General features: G+C 46.1%; 9 non-coding genes across 9 annotated transcripts; all 9 read left to right on the forward strand.

Annotated features, from left to right (window-relative positions):
• Positions 1-1,595: 1,595 nt before the first annotated feature.
• LOC130320297 (U2 spliceosomal RNA) lies at positions 1,596-1,786 on the forward strand. The gene has a single exon (XR_008866225.1). It is a non-coding gene; the product is annotated as a U2 spliceosomal RNA (small nuclear RNA).
• A 2,083-nt stretch (positions 1,787-3,869) lies between these two features.
• LOC130320288 (U2 spliceosomal RNA) lies at positions 3,870-4,060 on the forward strand. Its single transcript, XR_008866217.1, has one exon. It is a non-coding gene; the product is annotated as a U2 spliceosomal RNA (small nuclear RNA).
• Positions 4,061-6,135: 2,075 nt separating this feature from the next.
• Positions 6,136-6,326, forward strand: LOC130320289 (U2 spliceosomal RNA). The gene has a single exon (XR_008866218.1). It is a non-coding gene; the product is annotated as a U2 spliceosomal RNA (small nuclear RNA).
• A 2,049-nt stretch (positions 6,327-8,375) lies between these two features.
• Positions 8,376-8,566, forward strand: LOC130320290 (U2 spliceosomal RNA). Its single transcript, XR_008866219.1, has one exon. It is a non-coding gene; the product is annotated as a U2 spliceosomal RNA (small nuclear RNA).
• Positions 8,567-10,644: 2,078 nt separating this feature from the next.
• On the forward strand, positions 10,645-10,835 carry LOC130320292 (U2 spliceosomal RNA). The gene has a single exon (XR_008866221.1). It is a non-coding gene; the product is annotated as a U2 spliceosomal RNA (small nuclear RNA).
• A 2,085-nt stretch (positions 10,836-12,920) lies between these two features.
• On the forward strand, positions 12,921-13,111 carry LOC130320294 (U2 spliceosomal RNA). The gene has a single exon (XR_008866222.1). It is a non-coding gene; the product is annotated as a U2 spliceosomal RNA (small nuclear RNA).
• A 2,093-nt stretch (positions 13,112-15,204) lies between these two features.
• Positions 15,205-15,395, forward strand: LOC130320295 (U2 spliceosomal RNA). The gene has a single exon (XR_008866223.1). It is a non-coding gene; the product is annotated as a U2 spliceosomal RNA (small nuclear RNA).
• A 2,085-nt stretch (positions 15,396-17,480) lies between these two features.
• LOC130320298 (U2 spliceosomal RNA) lies at positions 17,481-17,671 on the forward strand. The gene has a single exon (XR_008866226.1). It is a non-coding gene; the product is annotated as a U2 spliceosomal RNA (small nuclear RNA).
• A 2,080-nt stretch (positions 17,672-19,751) lies between these two features.
• LOC130320296 (U2 spliceosomal RNA) lies at positions 19,752-19,942 on the forward strand. Its single transcript, XR_008866224.1, has one exon. It is a non-coding gene; the product is annotated as a U2 spliceosomal RNA (small nuclear RNA).
• Positions 19,943-20,457: the final 515 nt, after the last annotated feature.

Below are 20,457 nucleotides of genomic sequence, written 5' to 3' on the forward strand. Positions count from 1 at the left end.
GGTGTGTCATTGCTGTACATTGACCATGCATTGCTTCTGTGGTATTGCAAAGGCAAAGACAAATGCTTCCAGCCATCCATTGCACTAATGGATTGGTCATCAGCTGGCTGTCTATGTCCCGCATCAATATAGACCAAAGTACAGAGGGTTAGGCTATGCTATTGTGCACCTACCTGATGCATCAGAAGGTGCAAGGCCCTTGCTAAATTCTGTGCACAGACTTTGAGATCTATGCTTTAGACTGTATCTAAACCTGCTCCAACATGGACTGACATTCTGGCCTACTTTCAGCCGATGCGACTTGTCTGTCGCTGAACAGTCGCTTTTTATGTATTCAGCACCTATGTATAATGTTGTAAAAATGCTCTAGAAGCTAAAGTCGCAGAAATGTCACACATATTTGGCCTGCAACTTTCTGTGCGACAAATTCAGACAGGAAAAATCAGTATAAATCCTTAGAAAATTATCCCCCAGTGTCTCCATCTGCTGGCGGTATTGAATAAGCATTGCTGCACTGATGGGGTATGCATTAGACGAAAAAAAAGAAGAAAAAGAAGAATAATACGCCCAGAAAAGAGGCGAAAAGGAGAAAAACGTAAAAAAACGTGAAAAAAAAGTAAGAGGAAGAGAAGGGAAAAAAAGGTGGAAATGGGTTTAAAAGTGATTTCGGCGGAGAAATATATATATATATATATATATATATATATATATATATATATATATGCGCACACACACACATAGATATAAACGTATTCTCCGTTGAGATATTGCAGCCGCTGCTGTGTCCAGGCCCAGGAGCCTTAGCACTGTGCTGTGATGTCACTCAATACCACTGACATCACTAGGTGTAAACAACATCTCTCCTTTGCTGTGTATGTGACTATGGAGCTGTTTGGTGATGTCGTCTATTACGGCCTTCATAGAAGCAACAGGAGATTGTTGCATCCATCTTGAACCCTCAGAACTACAGTGCTATGATGTCACTCACTTCCACAGGCCTTGCAGAGTGTAAACAACAACAACCCAGCTTTGTTGTGTATGTAACCATAGGGATTTGTGATGTCACCTAGAACCTTCACAGCAGCGACAGCTTTATGAGGAGCATCAGCACTGCTCTGCCTGAGCAGAACCATCACCGCCATAGGTTGTCAAATAACCCGGATTTAACCCACACAGGTAAGTCCAATGGGGTGCAGGCATGTCCTCTATGCTTACAGCTTCCCGTGGGTGTTGGTTTGATACCGTTTGGGGACAGCCAAGGAGGCATCTGCAGGCAACAAAGGTAGGTGTGTGCTTGTGTGTGTGTTTCCTATGCAGATCCTAAGCCCAGTGTCACATGCAAGTAGGAGGAGTAAGAAGGGTTCCTGGCAAATCCGGGTTATGGATTGCATTTAAAAAGGCCCCGTGGGAGTGCAATGGGCCCCTGTCTTGCTGCTTAGCAATAATGGTATGGGTTTAGGTTCTGCTGTGTGTACTGGTGGTTGACTGCCCCCCAGCCCAGAGTGTGCATGGAAAATTGTCTGGCAGCCTCCCTGACAGCAAGCAGTGATAGTGCCCATGAAGGGGACCTTGTTGGGCCCGCCCCTTTCACGGTTATCGCTTCTCGGCCTTTTGGCTAAGATCAAGTGTAGTATCTGTTCTTATCAGTTTAATATCTGATACGTCCCCTATCTGGGGACCATATATTAAATGGATTTTTGAGAACGGGAGCCGATTTCGAAGCTTGCTTCCGTCGCCCTATGCATTGACCCGATATTGCAGTATCTTCGGGTACAGTGCACCACCCCCTTACAGGGTTAAAAAGAAAGATTCCTACTTTCATTGCTACCTGCTTGCTGGCTAGCCAGCTAGCCAGCCCTGTGGGCCTTGCTGCTGCTGCAGCCAAAAAACAAAAGGTGGTGCTGCTGCTGCTTCTGCTGCTTCTGCTTCTGCTTGTGTCTGGCCCCTGTTGGAGCGTCCAGGCACAGGACTTCTGCTGCTGCTGACTAAATGGCCTCCTTAATTGGATCATTTGAGTAGCCAGCACACCTGTGCAGGTAGGGCATGACATGATAGGCAGCTGCCTTGATAGCGGGTGGGTGCTGAATGTTCCTAATTGACAAAATAAGATTTATGCTTATGAAGAAATATAAAATCTCATCCCTTCCCCAATATCGCGCCACACCCCTACCCCTTAATTCCCTGGTTGAACTTGATGGACATATGTCTTTTTTCGACCGTACTAACTATGTAACTATGTAACATAACATGGGGGGGGTCTCCTGGCTGTTCACACAGGTGTGTCATTGCTGTACATTGACCATGCATTGCTTCTGTGGTATTGCAAAGGCAAAGACAAATGCTTCCAGCCATCCATTGCACTAATGGATTGGTCATCAGCTGGCTGTCTATGTCCCGCATCAATATAGACCAAAGTACAGAGGGTTAGGCTATGCTATTGTGCACCTACCTGATGCATCAGAAGGTGCGAGGCCCTTGCTAAATTCTGTGCACAGACTTTGAGATCTATGCTTTAGACTGTATCTAAACCTGCTCCAACATGGACTGACATTCTGGCCTACTTTCAGCCGATGCGACTTGTCTGTCGCTGAACAGTCGCTTTTTATGTATTCAGCACCTATGTATAATGTTGTAAAAATGCTCTAGAAGCTAAAGTCGCAGAAATGTCACACATATTTGGCCTGCAACTTTCTGTGCGACAAATTCAGACAGGAAAAATCAGTATAAATCCTTAGAAAATTATCCCCCAGTGTCTCCATCTGCTGGCGGTATTGAATAAGCATTGCTGCACTGATGGGGTATGCATTAGACGAAAAAAAAGAAGAAAAAGAAGAATAATACGCCCAGAAAAGAGGCGAAAAGGAGAAAAACGTAAAAAAACGTGAAAAAAAAGTAAGAGGAAGAGAAGGGAAAAAAAGGTGGAAATGGGTTTAAAAGTGATTTCGGCGGAGAAATATATATATATATATATATATATATATATATATATATATATATGCGCACACACACACATAGATATAAACGTATTCTCCGTTGAGATATTGCAGCCGCTGCTGTGTCCAGGCCCAGGAGCCTTAGCACTGTGCTGTGATGTCACTCAATACCACTGACATCACTAGGTGTAAACAACATCTCTCCTTTGCTGTGTATGTGACTATGGAGCTGTTTGGTGATGTCGTCTATTACGGCCTTCATAGAAGCAACAGGAGATTGTTGCATCCATCTTGAACCCTCAGAACTACAGTGCTATGATGTCACTCACTTCCACAGGCCTTGCAGAGTGTAAACAACAACAACCCAGCTTTGTTGTGTATGTAACCATAGGGATTTGTGATGTCACCTAGAACCTTCACAGCAGCGACAGCTTTATGAGGAGCATCAGCACTGCTCTGCCTGAGCAGAACCATCACCGCCATAGGTTGTCAAATAACCCGGATTTAACCCACACAGGTAAGTCCAATGGGGTGCAGGCATGTCCTCTATGCTTACAGCTTCCCGTGGGTGTTGGTTTGATACCGTTTGGGGACAGCCAAGGAGGCATCTGCAGGCAACAAAGGTAGGTGTGTGCTTGTGTGTGTGTTTCCTATGCAGATCCTAAGCCCAGTGTCACATGCAAGTAGGAGGAGTAAGAAGGGTTCCTGGCAAATCCGGGTTATGGATTGCATTTAAAAAGGCCCCGTGGGAGTGCAATGGGCCCCTGTCTTGCTGCTTAGCAATAATGGTATGGGTTTAGGTTCTGCTGTGTGTACTGGTGGTTGACTGCCCCCCAGCCCAGAGTGTGCATGGAAAATTGTCTGGCAGCCTCCCTGACAGCAAGCAGTGATAGTGCCCATGAAGGGGACCTTGTTGGGCCCGCCCCTTTCACGGTTATCGCTTCTCGGCCTTTTGGCTAAGATCAAGTGTAGTATCTGTTCTTATCAGTTTAATATCTGATACGTCCCCTATCTGGGGACCATATATTAAATGGATTTTTGAGAACGGGGGCCGATTTCGAAGCTTGCTTCCGTCGCCCTATGCATTGACCCGATATGGCAGTATCTTCGGGTACAGTGCACCACCCCCTTACAGGGTTAAAAAGAAAGATTCCTACTTTCATTGCTACCTGCTTGCTGGCTAGCCAGCTAGCCAGCCCTGTGGGCCTTGCTGCTGCTGCAGCCAAAAAACAAAAGGTGGTGCTGCTGCTGCTTCTGCTGCTTCTGCTTCTGCTTGTGTCTGGCCCCTGTTGGAGCGTCCAGGCACAGGACTTCTGCTGCTGCTGACTAAATGGCCTCCTTAATTGGATCATTTGAGTAGCCAGCACACCTGTGCAGGTAGGGCATGACATGATAGGCAGCTGCCTTGATAGCGGGTGGGTGCTGAATGTTCCTAATTGACAAAATAAGATTAATGCTTATGAAGAAATATAAAATCTCATCCCTTCCCCAATATCGCGCCACACCCCTACCCCTTAATTCCCTGGTTGAACTTGATGGACATATGTCTTTTTTCGACCGTACTAACTATGTAACTATGTAACATAACATGGGGGGGGTCTCCTGGCTGTTCACACAGGTGTGTCATTGCTGTACATTGACCATGCATTGCTTCTGTGGTATTGCAAAGGCAAAGACAAATGCTTCCAGCCATCCATTGCACTAATGGATTGGTCATCAGCTGGCTGTCTATGTCCCGCATCAATATAGACCAAAGTACAGAGGGTTAGGCTATGCTATTGTGCACCTACCTGATGCATCAGAAGGTGCGAGGCCCTTGCTAAATTCTGTGCACAGACTTTGAGATCTATGCTTTAGACTGTATCTAAACATGCTCCAACATGGACTGACATTCTGGCCTACTTTCAGCCGATGCGACTTGTCTGTCGCTGAACAGTCGCTTTTTATGTATTCAGCACCTATGTATAATGTTGTAAAAATGCTCTAGAAGCTAAAGTCGCAGAAATGTCACACATATTTGGCCTGCAACTTTCTGTGCGACAAATTCAGACAGGAAAAATCAGTATAAATCCTTAGAAAATTATCCCCCAGTGTCTCCATCTGCTGGCGGTATTGAATAAGCATTGCTGCACTGATGGGGTATGCATTAGACGAAAAAAAAGAAGAAAAAGAAGAATAATACGCCCAGAAAAGAGGCGAAAAGGAGAAAAACGTAAAAAAACGTGAAAAAAAAGTAAGAGGAAGAGAAGGGAAAAAAAGGTGGAAATGGGTTTAAAAGTGATTTCGGCGGAGAAATATATATATATATATATATATATATATATATATGCGCACACACACACACATAGATATAAACGTATTCTCCGTTGAGATATTGCAGCCGCTGCTGTGTCCAGGCCCAGGAGCCTTAGCACTGTGCTGTGATGTCACTCAATACCACTGACATCACTAGGTGTAAACAACATCTCTCCTTTGCTGTGTATGTGACTATGGAGCTGTTTGGTGATGTCGTCTATTACGGCCTTCATAGAAGCAACAGGAGATTGTTGCATCCATCTTGAACCCTCAGAACTACAGTGCTATGATGTCACTCACTTCCACAGGCCTTGCAGAGTGTAAACAACAACAACCCAGCTTTGTTGTGTATGTAACCATAGGGATTTGTGATGTCACCTAGAACCTTCACAGCAGCGACAGCTTTATGAGGAGCATCAGCACTGCTCTGCCTGAGCAGAACCATCACCGCCATAGGTTGTCAAATAACCCGGATTTAACCCACACAGGTAAGTCCAATGGGGTGCAGGCATGTCCTCTATGCTTACAGCTTCCCGTGGGTGTTGGTTTGATACCGTTTGGGGACAGCCAAGGAGGCATCTGCAGGCAACAAAGGTAGGTGTGTGCTTGTGTGTGTGTTTCCTATGCAGATCCTAAGCCCAGTGTCACATGCAAGTAGGAGGAGTAAGAAGGGTTCCTGGCAAATCCGGGTTATGGATTGCATTTAAAAAGGCCCCGTGGGAGTGCAATGGGCCCCTGTCTTGCTGCTTAGCAATAATGGTATGGGTTTAGGTTCTGCTGTGTGTACTGGTGGTTGACTGCCCCCCAGCCCAGAGTGTGCATGGAAAATTGTCTGGCAGCCTCCCTGACAGCAAGCAGTGATAGTGCCCATGAAGGGGACCTTGTTGGGCCCGCCCCTTTCACGGTTATCGCTTCTCGGCCTTTTGGCTAAGATCAAGTGTAGTATCTGTTCTTATCAGTTTAATATCTGATACGTCCCCTATCTGGGGACCATATATTAAATGGATTTTTGAGAACGGGGGCCGATTTCGAAGCTTGCTTCCGTCGCCCTATGCATTGACCCGATATGGCAGTATCTTCGGGTACAGTGCACCACCCCCTTACAGGGTTAAAAAGAAAGATTCCTACTTTCATTGCTACCTGCTTGCTGGCTAGCCAGCTAGCCAGCCCTGTGGGCCTTGCTGCTGCTGCAGCCAAAAAACAAAAGGTGGTGCTGCTGCTGCTTCTGCTGCTTCTGCTTCTGCTTGTGTCTGGCCCCTGTTGGAGCGTCCAGGCACAGGACTTCTGCTGCTGCTGACTAAATGGCCTCCTTAATTGGATCATTTGAGTAGCCAGCACACCTGTGCAGGTAGGGCATGACATGATAGGCAGCTGCCTTGATAGCGGGTGGGTGCTGAATGTTCCTAATTGACAAAATAAGATTAATGCTTATGAAGAAATATAAAATCTCATCCCTTCCCCAATATCGCGCCACACCCCTACCCCTTAATTCCCTGGTTGAACTTGATGGACATATGTCTTTTTTCGACCGTACTAACTATGTAACTATGTAACATAACATGGGGGGGGTCTCCTGGCTGTTCACACAGGTGTGTCATTGCTGTACATTGACCATGCATTGCTTCTGTGGTATTGCAAAGGCAAAGACAAATGCTTCCAGCCATCCATTGCACTAATGGATTGGTCATCAGCTGGCTGTCTATGTCCCGCATCAATATAGACCAAAGTACAGAGGGTTAGGCTATGCTATTGTGCACCTACCTGATGCATCAGAAGGTGCGAGGCCCTTGCTAAATTCTGTGCACAGACTTTGAGATCTATGCTTTAGACTGTATCTAAACATGCTCCAACATGGACTGACATTCTGGCCTACTTTCAGCCGATGCGACTTGTCTGTCGCTGAACAGTCGCTTTTTATGTATTCAGCACCTATGTATAATGTTGTAAAAATGCTCTAGAAGCTAAAGTCGCAGAAATGTCACACATATTTGGCCTGCAACTTTCTGTGCGACAAATTCAGACAGGAAAAATCAGTATAAATCCTTAGAAAATTATCCCCCAGTGTCTCCATCTGCTGGCGGTATTGAATAAGCATTGCTGCACTGATGGGGTATGCATTAGACGAAAAAAAAGAAGAAAAAGAAGAATAATACGCCCAGAAAAGAGGCGAAAAGGAGAAAAACGTAAAAAAACGTGAAAAAAAAGTAAGAGGAAGAGAAGGGAAAAAAAGGTGGAAATGGGTTTAAAAGTGATTTCGGCGGAGAAATATATATATGCGCACACACACACATAGATATAAACGTATTCTCCGTTGAGATATTGCAGCCGCTGCTGTGTCCAGGCCCAGGAGCCTTAGCACTGTGCTGTGATGTCACTCAATACCACTGACATCACTAGGTGTAAACAACATCTCTCCTTTGCTGTGTATGTGACTATGGAGCTGTTTGGTGATGTCGTCTATTACGGCCTTCATAGAAGCAACAGGAGATTGTTGCATCCATCTTGAACCCTCAGAACTACAGTGCTATGATGTCACTCACTTCCACAGGCCTTGCAGAGTGTAAACAACAACAACCCAGCTTTGTTGTGTATGTAACCATAGGGATTTGTGATGTCACCTAGAACCTTCACAGCAGCGACAGCTTTATGAGGAGCATCAGCACTGCTCTGCCTGAGCAGAACCATCACCGCCATAGGTTGTCAAATAACCCGGATTTAACCCACACAGGTAAGTCCAATGGGGTGCAGGCATGTCCTCTATGCTTACAGCTTCCCGTGGGTGTTGGTTTGATACCGTTTGGGGACAGCCAAGGAGGCATCTGCAGGCAACAAAGGTAGGTGTGTGCTTGTGTGTGTGTTTCCTATGCAGATCCTAAGCCCAGTGTCACATGCAAGTAGGAGGAGTAAGAAGGGTTCCTGGCAAATCCGGGTTATGGATTGCATTTAAAAAGGCCCCGTGGGAGTGCAATGGGCCCCTGTCTTGCTGCTTAGCAATAATGGTATGGGTTTAGGTTCTGCTGTGTGTACTGGTGGTTGACTGCCCCCCAGCCCAGAGTGTGCATGGAAAATTGTCTGGCAGCCTCCCTGACAGCAAGCAGTGATAGTGCCCATGAAGGGGACCTTGTTGGGCCCGCCCCTTTCACGGTTATCGCTTCTCGGCCTTTTGGCTAAGATCAAGTGTAGTATCTGTTCTTATCAGTTTAATATCTGATACGTCCCCTATCTGGGGACCATATATTAAATGGATTTTTGAGAACGGGGGCCGATTTCGAAGCTTGCTTCCGTCGCCCTATGCATTGACCCGATATGGCAGTATCTTCGGGTACAGTGCACCACCCCCTTACAGGGTTAAAAAGAAAGATTCCTACTTTCATTGCTACCTGCTTGCTGGCTAGCCAGCTAGCCAGCCCTGTGGGCCTTGCTGCTGCTGCAGCCAAAAAACAAAAGGTGGTGCTGCTGCTGCTTCTGCTGCTTCTGCTTCTGCTTGTGTCTGGCCCCTGTTGGAGCGTCCAGGCACAGGACTTCTGCTGCTGCTGACTAAATGGCCTCCTTAATTGGATCATTTGAGTAGCCAGCACACCTGTGCAGGTAGGGCATGACATGATAGGCAGCTGCCTTGATAGCGGGTGGGTGCTGAATGTTCCTAATTGACAAAATAAGATTAATGCTTATGAAGAAATATAAAATCTCATCCCTTCCCCAATATCGCGCCACACCCCTACCCCTTAATTCCCTGGTTGAACTTGATGGACATATGTCTTTTTTCGACCGTACTAACTATGTAACTATGTAACATAACATGGGGGGGGTCTCCTGGCTGTTCACACAGGTGTGTCATTGCTGTACATTGACCATGCATTGCTTCTGTGGTATTGCAAAGGCAAAGACAAATGCTTCCAGCCATCCATTGCACTAATGGATTGGTCATCAGCTGGCTGTCTATGTCCCGCATCAATATAGACCAAAGTACAGAGGGTTAGGCTATGCTATTGTGCACCTACCTGATGCATCAGAAGGTGCGAGGCCCTTGCTAAATTCTGTGCACAGACTTTGAGATCTATGCTTTAGACTGTATCTAAACCTGCTCCAACATGGACTGACATTCTGGCCTACTTTCAGCCGATGCGACTTGTCTGTCGCTGAACAGTCGCTTTTTATGTATTCAGCACCTATGTATAATGTTGTAAAAATGCTCTAGAAGCTAAAGTCGCAGAAATGTCACACATATTTGGCCTGCAACTTTCTGTGCGACAAATTCAGACAGGAAAAATCAGTATAAATCCTTAGAAAATTATCCCCCAGTGTCTCCATCTGCTGGCGGTATTGAATAAGCATTGCTGCACTGATGGGGTATGCATTAGACGAAAAAAAAAAGAAAAAGAAGAATAATACGCCCAGAAAAGAGGCGAAAAGGAGAAAAACGTAAAAAAACTTGAAAAAAAAGTAAGAGGAAGAGAAGGGAAAAAAAGGTGGAAATGGGTTTAAAAGTGATTTCGGCGGAGAAATATATATATATATATATATATATATATATATATATATATGCGCACACACACACATAGATATAAACGTATTCTCCGTTGAGATATTGCAGCCGCTGCTGTGTCCAGGCCCAGGAGCCTTAGCACTGTGCTGTGATGTCACTCAATACCACTGACATCACTAGGTGTAAACAACATCTCTCCTTTGCTGTGTATGTGACTATGGAGCTGTTTGGTGATGTCGTCTATTACGGCCTTCATAGAAGCAACAGGAGATTGTTGCATCCATCTTGAACCCTCAGAACTACAGTGCTATGATGTCACTCACTTCCACAGGCCTTGCAGAGTGTAAACAACAACAACCCAGCTTTGTTGTGTATGTAACCATAGGGATTTGTGATGTCACCTAGAACCTTCACAGCAGCGACAGCTTTATGAGGAGCATCAGCACTGCTCTGCCTGAGCAGAACCATCACCGCCATAGGTTGTCAAATAACCCGGATTTAACCCACACAGGTAAGTTCAATGGGGTGCAGGCATGTCCTCTATGCTTACAGCTTCCCGTGGGTGTTGGTTTGATACCGTTTGGGGACAGCCAAGGAGGCATCTGCAGGCAACAAAGGTAGGTGTGTGCTTGTGTGTGTGTTTCCTATGCAGATCCTAAGCCCAGTGTCACATGCAAGTAGGAGGAGTAAGAAGGGTTCCTGGCAAATCCGGGTTATGGATTGCATTTAAAAAGGCCCCGTGGGAGTGCAATGGGCCCCTGTCTTGCTGCTTAGCAATAATGGTATGGGTTTAGGTTCTGCTGTGTGTACTGGTGGTTGACTGCCCCCCAGCCCAGAGTGTGCATGGAAAATTGTCTGGCAGCCTCCCTGACAGCAAGCAGTGATAGTGCCCATGAAGGGGACCTTGTTGGGCCCGCCCCTTTCACGGTTATCGCTTCTCGGCCTTTTGGCTAAGATCAAGTGTAGTATCTGTTCTTATCAGTTTAATATCTGATACGTCCCCTATCTGGGGACCATATATTAAATGGATTTTTGAGAACGGGGGCCGATTTCGAAGCTTGCTTCCGTCGCCCTATGCATTGACCCGATATGGCAGTATCTTCGGGTACAGTGCACCACCCCCTTACAGGGTTAAAAAGAAAGATTCCTACTTTCATTGCTACCTGCTTGCTGGCTAGCCAGCTAGCCAGCCCTGTGGGCCTTGCTGCTGCTGCAGCCAAAAAACAAAAGGTGGTGCTGCTGCTGCTTCTGCTGCTTCTGCTTCTGCTTGTGTCTGGCCCCTGTTGGAGCGTCCAGGCACAGGACTTCTGCTGCTGCTGACTAAATGGCCTCCTTAATTGGATCATTTGAGTAGCCAGCACACCTGTGCAGGTAGGGCATGACATGATAGGCAGCTGCCTTGATAGCGGGTGGGTGCTGAATGTTCCTAATTGACAAAATAAGATTAATGCTTATGAAGAAATATAAAATCTCATCCCTTCCCCAATATCGCGCCACACCCCTACCCCTTAATTCCCTGGTTGAACTTGATGGACATATGTCTTTTTTCGACCGTACTAACTATGTAACTATGTAACATAACATGGGGGGGGTCTCCTGGCTGTTCACACAGGTGTGTCATTGCTGTACATTGACCATGCATTGCTTCTGTGGTATTGCAAAGGCAAAGACAAATGCTTCCAGCCATCCATTGCACTAATGGATTGGTCATCAGCTGGCTGTCTATGTCCCGCATCAATATAGACCAAAGTACAGAGGGTTAGGCTATGCTATTGTGCACCTACCTGATGCATCAGAAGGTGCGAGGCCCTTGCTAAATTCTGTGCACAGACTTTGAGATCTATGCTTTAGACTGTATCTAAACCTGCTCCAACATGGACTGACATTCTGGCCTACTTTCAGCCGATGCGACTTGTCTGTCGCTGAACAGTCGCTTTTTATGTATTCAGCACCTATGTATAATGTTGTAAAAATGCTCTAGAAGCTAAAGTCGCAGAAATGTCACACATATTTGGCCTACAACTTTCTGTGCGACAAATTCAGACAGGAAAAATCAGTATAAATCCTTAGAAAATTATCCCCCAGTGTCTCCATCTGCTGGCGGTATTGAATAAGCATTGCTGCACTGATGGGGTATGCATTAGACGAAAAAAAAGAAGAAAAAGAAGAATAATACGCCCAGAAAAGAGGCGAAAAGGAGAAAAACGTAAAAAAACGTGAAAAAAAAGTAAGAGGAAGAGAAGGGAAAAAAAGGTGGAAATGGGTTTAAAAGTGATTTCGGCGGAGAAATATATATATATATATATATATATATATATATATATATATATATATGCGCACACACACACATAGATATAAACGTATTCTCCGTTGAGATATTGCAGCCGCTGCTGTGTCCAGGCCCAGGAGCCTTAGCACTGTGCTGTGATGTCACTCAATACCACTGACATCACTAGGTGTAAACAACATCTCTCCTTTGCTGTGTATGTGACTATGGAGCTGTTTGGTGATGTCGTCTATTACGGCCTTCATAGAAGCAACAGGAGATTGTTGCATCCATCTTGAACCCTCAGAACTACAGTGCTATGATGTCACTCACTTCCACAGGCCTTGCAGAGTGTAAACAACAACAACCCAGCTTTGTTGTGTATGTAACCATAGGGATTTGTGATGTCACCTAGAACCTTCACAGCAGCGACAGCTTTATGAGGAGCATCAGCACTGCTCTGCCTGAGCAGAACCATCACCGCCATAGGTTGTCAAATAACCCGGATTTAACCCACACAGGTAAGTCCAATGGGGTGCAGGCATGTCCTCTATGCTTACAGCTTCCCGTGGGTGTTGGTTTGATACCGTTTGGGGACAGCCAAGGAGGCATCTGCAGGCAACAAAGGTAGGTGTGTGCTTGTGTGTGTGTTTCCTATGCAGATCCTAAGCCCAGTGTCACATGCAAGTAGGAGGAGTAAGAAGGGTTCCTGGCAAATCCGGGTTATGGATTGCATTTAAAAAGGCCCCGTGGGAGTGCAATGGGCCCCTGTCTTGCTGCTTAGCAATAATGGTATGGGTTTAGGTTCTGCTGTGTGTACTGGTGGTTGACTGCCCCCCAGCCCAGAGTGTGCATGGAAAATTGTCTGGCAGCCTCCCTGACAGCAAGCAGTGATAGTGCCCATGAAGGGGACCTTGTTGGGCCCGCCCCTTTCACGGTTATCGCTTCTCGGCCTTTTGGCTAAGATCAAGTGTAGTATCTGTTCTTATCAGTTTAATATCTGATACGTCCCCTATCTGGGGACCATATATTAAATGGATTTTTGAGAACGGGGGCCGATTTCGAAGCTTGCTTCCGTCGCCCTATGCATTGACCCGATATGGCAGTATCTTCGGGTACAGTGCACCACCCCCTTACAGGGTTAAAAAGAAAGATTCCTACTTTCATTGCTACCTGCTTGCTGGCTAGCCAGCTAGCCAGCCCTGTGGGCCTTGCTGCTGCTGCAGCCAAAAAACAAAAGGTGGTGCTGCTGCTGCTTCTGCTGCTTCTGCTTCTGCTTGTGTCTGGCCCCTGTTGGAGCGTCCAGGCACAGGACTTCTGCTGCTGCTGACTAAATGGCCTCCTTAATTGGATCATTTGAGTAGCCAGCACACCTGTGCAGGTAGGGCATGACATGATAGGCAGCTGCCTTGATAGCGGGTGGGTGCTGAATGTTCCTAATTGACAAAATAAGATTAATGCTTATGAAGAAATATAAAATCTCATCCCTTCCCCAATATCGCGCCACACCCCTACCCCTTAATTCCCTGGTTGAACTTGATGGACATATGTCTTTTTTCGACCGTACTAACTATGTAACTATGTAACATAACATGGGGGGGGGGGGGGGGGGGGGGTCTCCTGGCTGTTCACACAGGTGTGTCATTGCTGTACATTGACCATGCATTGCTTCTGTGGTATTGCAAAGGCAAAGACAAATGCTTCCAGCCATCCATTGCACTAATGGATTGGTCATCAGCTGGCTGTCTATGTCCCGCATCAATATAGACCAAAGTACAGAGGGTTAGGCTATGCTATTGTGCACCTACCTGATGCATCAGAAGGTGCGAGGCCCTTGCTAAATTCTGTGCACAGACTTTGAGATCTATGCTTTAGACTGTATCTAAACCTGCTCCAACATGGACTGACATTCTGGCCTACTTTCAGCCGATGCGACTTGTCTGTCGCTGAACAGTCGCTTTTTATGTATTCAGCACCTATGTATAATGTTGTAAAAATGCTCTAGAAGCTAAAGTCGCAGAAATGTCACACATATTTGGCCTGCAACTTTCTGTGCGACAAATTCAGACAGGAAAAATCAGTATAAATCCTTAGAAAATTATCCCCCAGTGTCTCCATCTGCTGGCGGTATTGAATAAGCATTGCTGCACTGATGGGGTATGCATTAGACGAAAAAAAAGAAGAAAAAGAAGAATAATACGCCCAGAAAAGAGGCGAAAAGGAGAAAAACGTAAAAAAACGTGAAAAAAAAGTAAGAGGAAGAGAAGGGAAAAAAAGGTGGAAATGGGTTTAAAAGTGATTTCGGCGGAGAAATATATATATATATATATATATATATATATATATATATATGCGCACACACACACATAGATATAAACGTATTCTCCGTTGAGATATTGCAGCCGCTGCTGTGTCCAGGCCCAGGAGCCTTAGCACTGTGCTGTGATGTCACTCAATACCACTGACATCACTAGGTGTAAACAACATCTCTCCTTTGCTGTGTATGTGACTATGGAGCTGTTTGGTGATGTCGTCTATTACGGCCTTCATAGAAGCAACAGGAGATTGTTGCATCCATCTTGAACCCTCAGAACTACAGTGCTATGATGTCACTCACTTCCACAGGCCTTGCAGAGTGTAAACAACAACAACCCAGCTTTGTTGTGTATGTAACCATAGGGATTTGTGATGTCACCTAGAACCTTCACAGCAGCGACAGCTTTATGAGGAGCATCAGCACTGCTCTGCCTGAGCAGAACCATCACCGCCATAGGTTGTCAAATAACCCGGATTTAACCCACACAGGTAAGTCCAATGGGGTGCAGGCATGTCCTCTATGCTTACAGCTTCCCGTGGGTGTTGGTTTGATACCGTTTGGGGACAGCCAAGGAGGCATCTGCAGGCAACAAAGGTAGGTGTGTGCTTGTGTGTGTGTTTCCTATGCAGATCCTAAGCCCAGTGTCACATGCAAGTAGGAGGAGTAAGAAGGGTTCCTGGCAAATCCGGGTTATGGATTGCATTTAAAAAGGCCCCGTGGGAGTGCAATGGGCCCCTGTCTTGCTGCTTAGCAATAATGGTATGGGTTTAGGTTCTGCTGTGTGTACTGGTGGTTGACTGCCCCCCAGCCCAGAGTGTGCATGGAAAATTGTCTGGCAGCCTCCCTGACAGCAAGCAGTGATAGTGCCCATGAAGGGGACCTTGTTGGGCCCGCCCCTTTCACGGTTATCGCTTCTCGGCCTTTTGGCTAAGATCAAGTGTAGTATCTGTTCTTATCAGTTTAATATCTGATACGTCCCCTATCTGGGGACCATATATTAAATGGATTTTTGAGAACGGGGGCCGATTTCGAAGCTTGCTTCCGTCGCCCTATGCATTGACCCGATATGGCAGTATCTTCGGGTACAGTGCACCACCCCCTTACAGGGTTAAAAAGAAAGATTCCTACTTTCATTGCTACCTGCTTGCTGGCTAGCCAGCTAGCCAGCCCTGTGGGCCTTGCTGCTGCTGCAGCCAAAAAACAAAAGGTGGTGCTGCTGCTGCTTCTGCTGCTTCTGCTTCTGCTTGTGTCTGGCCCCTGTTGGAGCGTCCAGGCACAGGACTTCTGCTGCTGCTGACTAAATGGCCTCCTTAATTGGATCATTTGAGTAGCCAGCACACCTGTGCAGGTAGGGCATGACATGATAGGCAGCTGCCTTGATAGCGGGTGGGTGCTGAATGTTCCTAATTGACAAAATAAGATTAATGCTTATGAAGAAATATAAAATCTCATCCCTTCCCCAATATCGCGCCACACCCCTACCCCTTAATTCCCTGGTTGAACTTGATGGACATATGTCTTTTTTCGACCGTACTAACTATGTAACTATGTAACATAACATGGGGGGGGTCTCCTGGCTGTTCACACAGGTGTGTCATTGCTGTACATTGACCATGCATTGCTTCTGTGGTATTGCAAAGGCAAAGACAAATGCTTCCAGCCATCCATTGCACTAATGGATTGGTCATCAGCTGGCTGTCTATGTCCCGCATCAATATAGACCAAAGTACAGAGGGTTAGGCTATGCTATTGTGCACCTACCTGATGCATCAGAAGGTGCGAGGCCCTTGCTAAATTCTGTGCACAGACTTTGAGATCTATGCTTTAGACTGTATCTAAACCTGCTCCAACATGGACTGACATTCTGGCCTACTTTCAGCCGATGCGACTTGTCTGTCGCTGAACAGTCGCTTTTTATGTATTCAGCACCTATGTATAATGTTGTAAAAATGCTCTAGAAGCTAAAGTCGCAGAAATGTCACACATATTTGGCCTGCAACTTTCTGTGCGACAAATTCAGACAGGAAAAATCAGTATAAATCCTTAGAAAATTATCCCCCAGTGTCTCCATCTGCTGGCGGTATTGAATAAGCATTGCTGCACTGATGGGGTATGCATTAGACGAAAAAAAAGAAGAAAAAGAAGAATAATACGCCCAGAAAAGAGGCGAAAAGGAGAAAAACGTAAAAAAACGTGAAAAAAAAGTAAGAGGAAGAGAAGGGAAAAAAAGGTGGAAATGGGTTTAAAAGTGATTTCGGCGGAGAAATATATATATATATATATATATATATATATATATATATATATATATGCGCACACACACACATAGATATAAACGTATTCTCCGTTGAGATATTGCAGCCGCTGCTGTGTCCAGGCCCAGGAGCCTTAGCACTGTGCTGTGATGTCACTCAATACCACTGACATCACTAGGTGTAAACAACATCTCTCCTTTGCTGTGTATGTGACTATGGAGCTGTTTGGTGATGTCGTCTATTACGGCCTTCATAGAAGCAACAGGAGATTGTTGCATCCATCTTGAACCCTCAGAACTACAGTGCTATGATGTCACTCACTTCCACAGGCCTTGCAGAGTGTAAACAACAACAACCCAGCTTTGTTGTGTATGTAACCATAGGGATTTGTGATGTCACCTAGAACCTTCACAGCAGCGACAGCTTTATGAGGAGCATCAGCACTGCTCTGCCTGAGCAGAACCATCACCGCCATAGGTTGTCAAATAACCCGGATTTAACCCACACAGGTAAGTCCAATGGGGTGCAGGCATGTCCTCTATGCTTACAGCTTCCCGTGGGTGTTGGTTTGATACCGTTTGGGGACAGCCAAGGAGGCATCTGCAGGCAACAAAGGTAGGTGTGTGCTTGTGTGTGTGTTTCCTATGCAGATCCTAAGCCCAGTGTCACATGCAAGTAGGAGGAGTAAGAAGGGTTCCTGGCAAATCCGGGTTATGGATTGCATTTAAAAAGGCCCCGTGGGAGTGCAATGGGCCCCTGTCTTGCTGCTTAGCAATAATGGTATGGGTTTAGGTTCTGCTGTGTGTACTGGTGGTTGACTGCCCCCCAGCCCAGAGTGTGCATGGAAAATTGTCTGGCAGCCTCCCTGACAGCAAGCAGTGATAGTGCCCATGAAGGGGACCTTGTTGGGCCCGCCCCTTTCACGGTTATCGCTTCTCAGCCTTTTGGCTAAGATCAAGTGTAGTATCTGTTCTTATCAGTTTAATATCTGATACGTCCCCTATCTGGGGACCATATATTAAATGGATTTTTGAGAACGGGGGCCGATTTCGAAGCTTGCTTCCGTCGCCCTATGCATTGACCCGATATGGCAGTATCTTCGGGTACAGTGCACCACCCCCTTACAGGGTTAAAAAGAAAGATTCCTACTTTCATTGCTACCTGCTTGCTGGCTAGCCAGCTAGCCAGCCCTGTGGGCCTTGCTGCTGCTGCAGCCAAAAAACAAAAGGTGGTGCTGCTGCTGCTTCTGCTGCTTCTGCTTCTGCTTGTGTCTGGCCCCTGTTGGAGCGTCCAGGCACAGGACTTCTGCTGCTGCTGACTAAATGGGCTCCTTAATTGGATCATTTGAGTAGCCAGCACACCTGTGCAGGTAGGGCATGACATGATAGGCAGCTGCCTTGATAGCGGGTGGGTGCTGAATGTTCCTAATTGACAAAATAAGATTAATGCTTATGAAGAAATATAAAATCTCATCCCTTCCCCAATATCGCGCCACACCCCTACCCCTTAATTCCCTGGTTGAACTTGATGGACATATGTCTTTTTTCGACCGTACTAACTATGTAACTATGTAACATAACATGGGGGGGGGTCTCCTGGCTGTTCACACAGGTGTGTCATTGCTGTACATTGACCATGCATTGCTTCTGTGGTATTGCAAAGGCAAAGACAAATGCTTCCAGCCATCCATTGCACTAATGGATTGGTCATCAGCTGGCTGTCTATGTCCCGCATCAATATAGACCAAAGTACAGAGGGTTAGGCTATGCTATTGTGCACCTACCTGATGCATCAGAAGGTGCGAGGCCCTTGCTAAATTCTGTGCACAGACTTTGAGATCTATGCTTTAGACTGTATCTAAACCTGCTCCAACATGGACTGACATTCTGGCCTACTTTCAGCCGATGCGACTTGTCTGTCGCTGAACAGTCGCTTTTTATGTATTCAGCACCTATGTATAATGTTGTAAAAATGCTCTAGAAGCTAAAGTCGCAGAAATGTCACACATATTTGGCCTGCAACTTTCTGTGCGACAAATTCAGACAGGAAAAATCAGTATAAATCCTTAGAAAATTATCCCCCAGTGTCTCCATCTGCTGGCGGTATTGAATAAGCATTGCTGCACTGATGGGGTATGCATTAGACGAAAAAAAAGAAGAAAAAGAAGAATAATACGCCCAGAAAAGAGGCGAAAAGGAGAAAAACGTAAAAAAACGTGAAAAAAAAGTAAGAGGAAGAGAAGGGAAAAAAAGGTGGAAATGGGTTTAAAAGTGATTTCGGCGGAGAAATATATATATATATATATATATATATATATATATATATATGCGCACACACACACATAGATATAAACGTATTCTCCGTTGAGATATTGCAGCCGCTGCTGTGTCCAGGCCCAGGAGCCTTAGCACTGTGCTGTGATGTCACTCAATACCACTGACATCACTAGGTGTAAACAACATCTCTCCTTTGCTGTGTATGTGACTATGGAGCTGTTTGGTGATGTCGTCTATTACGGCCTTCATAGAAGCAACAGGAGATTGTTGCATCCATCTTGAACCCTCAGAACTACAGTGCTATGATGTCACTCACTTCCACAGGCCTTGCAGAGTGTAAACAACAACAACCCAGCTTTGTTGTGTATGTAACCATAGGGATTTGTGATGTCACCTAGAACCTTCACAGCAGCGACAGCTTTATGAGGAGCATCAGCACTGCTCTGCCTGAGCAGAACCATCACCGCCATAGGTTGTCAAATAACCCGGATTTAACCCACACAGGTAAGTCCAATGGGGTGCAGGCATGTCCTCTATGCTTACAGCTTCCCGTGGGTGTTGGTTTGATACCGTTTGGGGACAGCCAAGGAGGCATCTGCAGGCAACAAAGGTAGGTGTGTGCTTGTGTGTGTGTTTCCTATGCAGATCCTAAGCCCAGTGTCACATGCAAGTAGGAGGAGAAAGAAGGGTTCCTGGCAAATCCGGGTTATGGATTGCATTTAAAAAGGCCCCGTGGGAGTGCAATGGGCCCCTGTCTTGCTGCTTAGCAATAATGGTATGGGTTTAGGTTCTGCTGTGTGTACTGGTGGTTGACTGCCCCCCAGCCCAGAGTGTGCATGGAAAATTGTCTGGCAGCCTCCCTGACAGCAAGCAGTGATAGTGCCCATGAAGGGGACCTTGTTGGGCCCGCCCCTTTCACGGTTATCGCTTCTCGGCCTTTTGGCTAAGATCAAGTGTAGTATCTGTTCTTATCAGTTTAATATCTGATACGTCCCCTATCTGGGGACCATATATTAAATGGATTTTTGAGAACGGGGGCCGATTTCGAAGCTTGCTTCCGTCGCCCTATGCATTGACCCGATATGGCAGTATCTTCGGGTACAGTGCACCACCCCCTTACAGGGTTAAAAAGAAAGATTCCTACTTTCATTGCTACCTGCTTGCTGGCTAGCCAGCTAGCCAGCCCTGTGGGCCTTGCTGCTGCTGCAGCCAAAAAACAAAAGGTGGTGCTGCTGCTGCTTCTGCTGCTTCTGCTTCTGCTTGTGTCTGGCCCCTGTTGGAGCGTCCAGGCACAGGACTTCTGCTGCTGCTGACTAAATGGCCTCCTTAATTGGATCATTTGAGTAGCCAGCACACCTGTGCAGGTAGGGCATGACATGATAGGCAGCTGCCTTGATAGCGGGTGGGTGCTGAATGTTCCTAATTGACAAAATAAGATTAATGCTTATGAAGAAATATAAAATCTCATCCCTTCCCCAATATCGCGCCACACCCCTACCCCTTAATTCCCTGGTTGAACTTGATGGACATATGTCTTTTTTCGACCGTACTAACTATGTAACTATGTAACATAACATGGGGGGGGGGGGGGGGGTCTCCTGGCTGTTCACACAGGTGTGTCATTGCTGT

The sequence above is a fragment of the Hyla sarda genome, unplaced genomic scaffold (assembly GCF_029499605.1).
Source record: "Hyla sarda isolate aHylSar1 unplaced genomic scaffold, aHylSar1.hap1 scaffold_2192, whole genome shotgun sequence".
NCBI lineage: Eukaryota > Metazoa > Chordata > Amphibia > Anura > Hylidae > Hyla > Hyla sarda.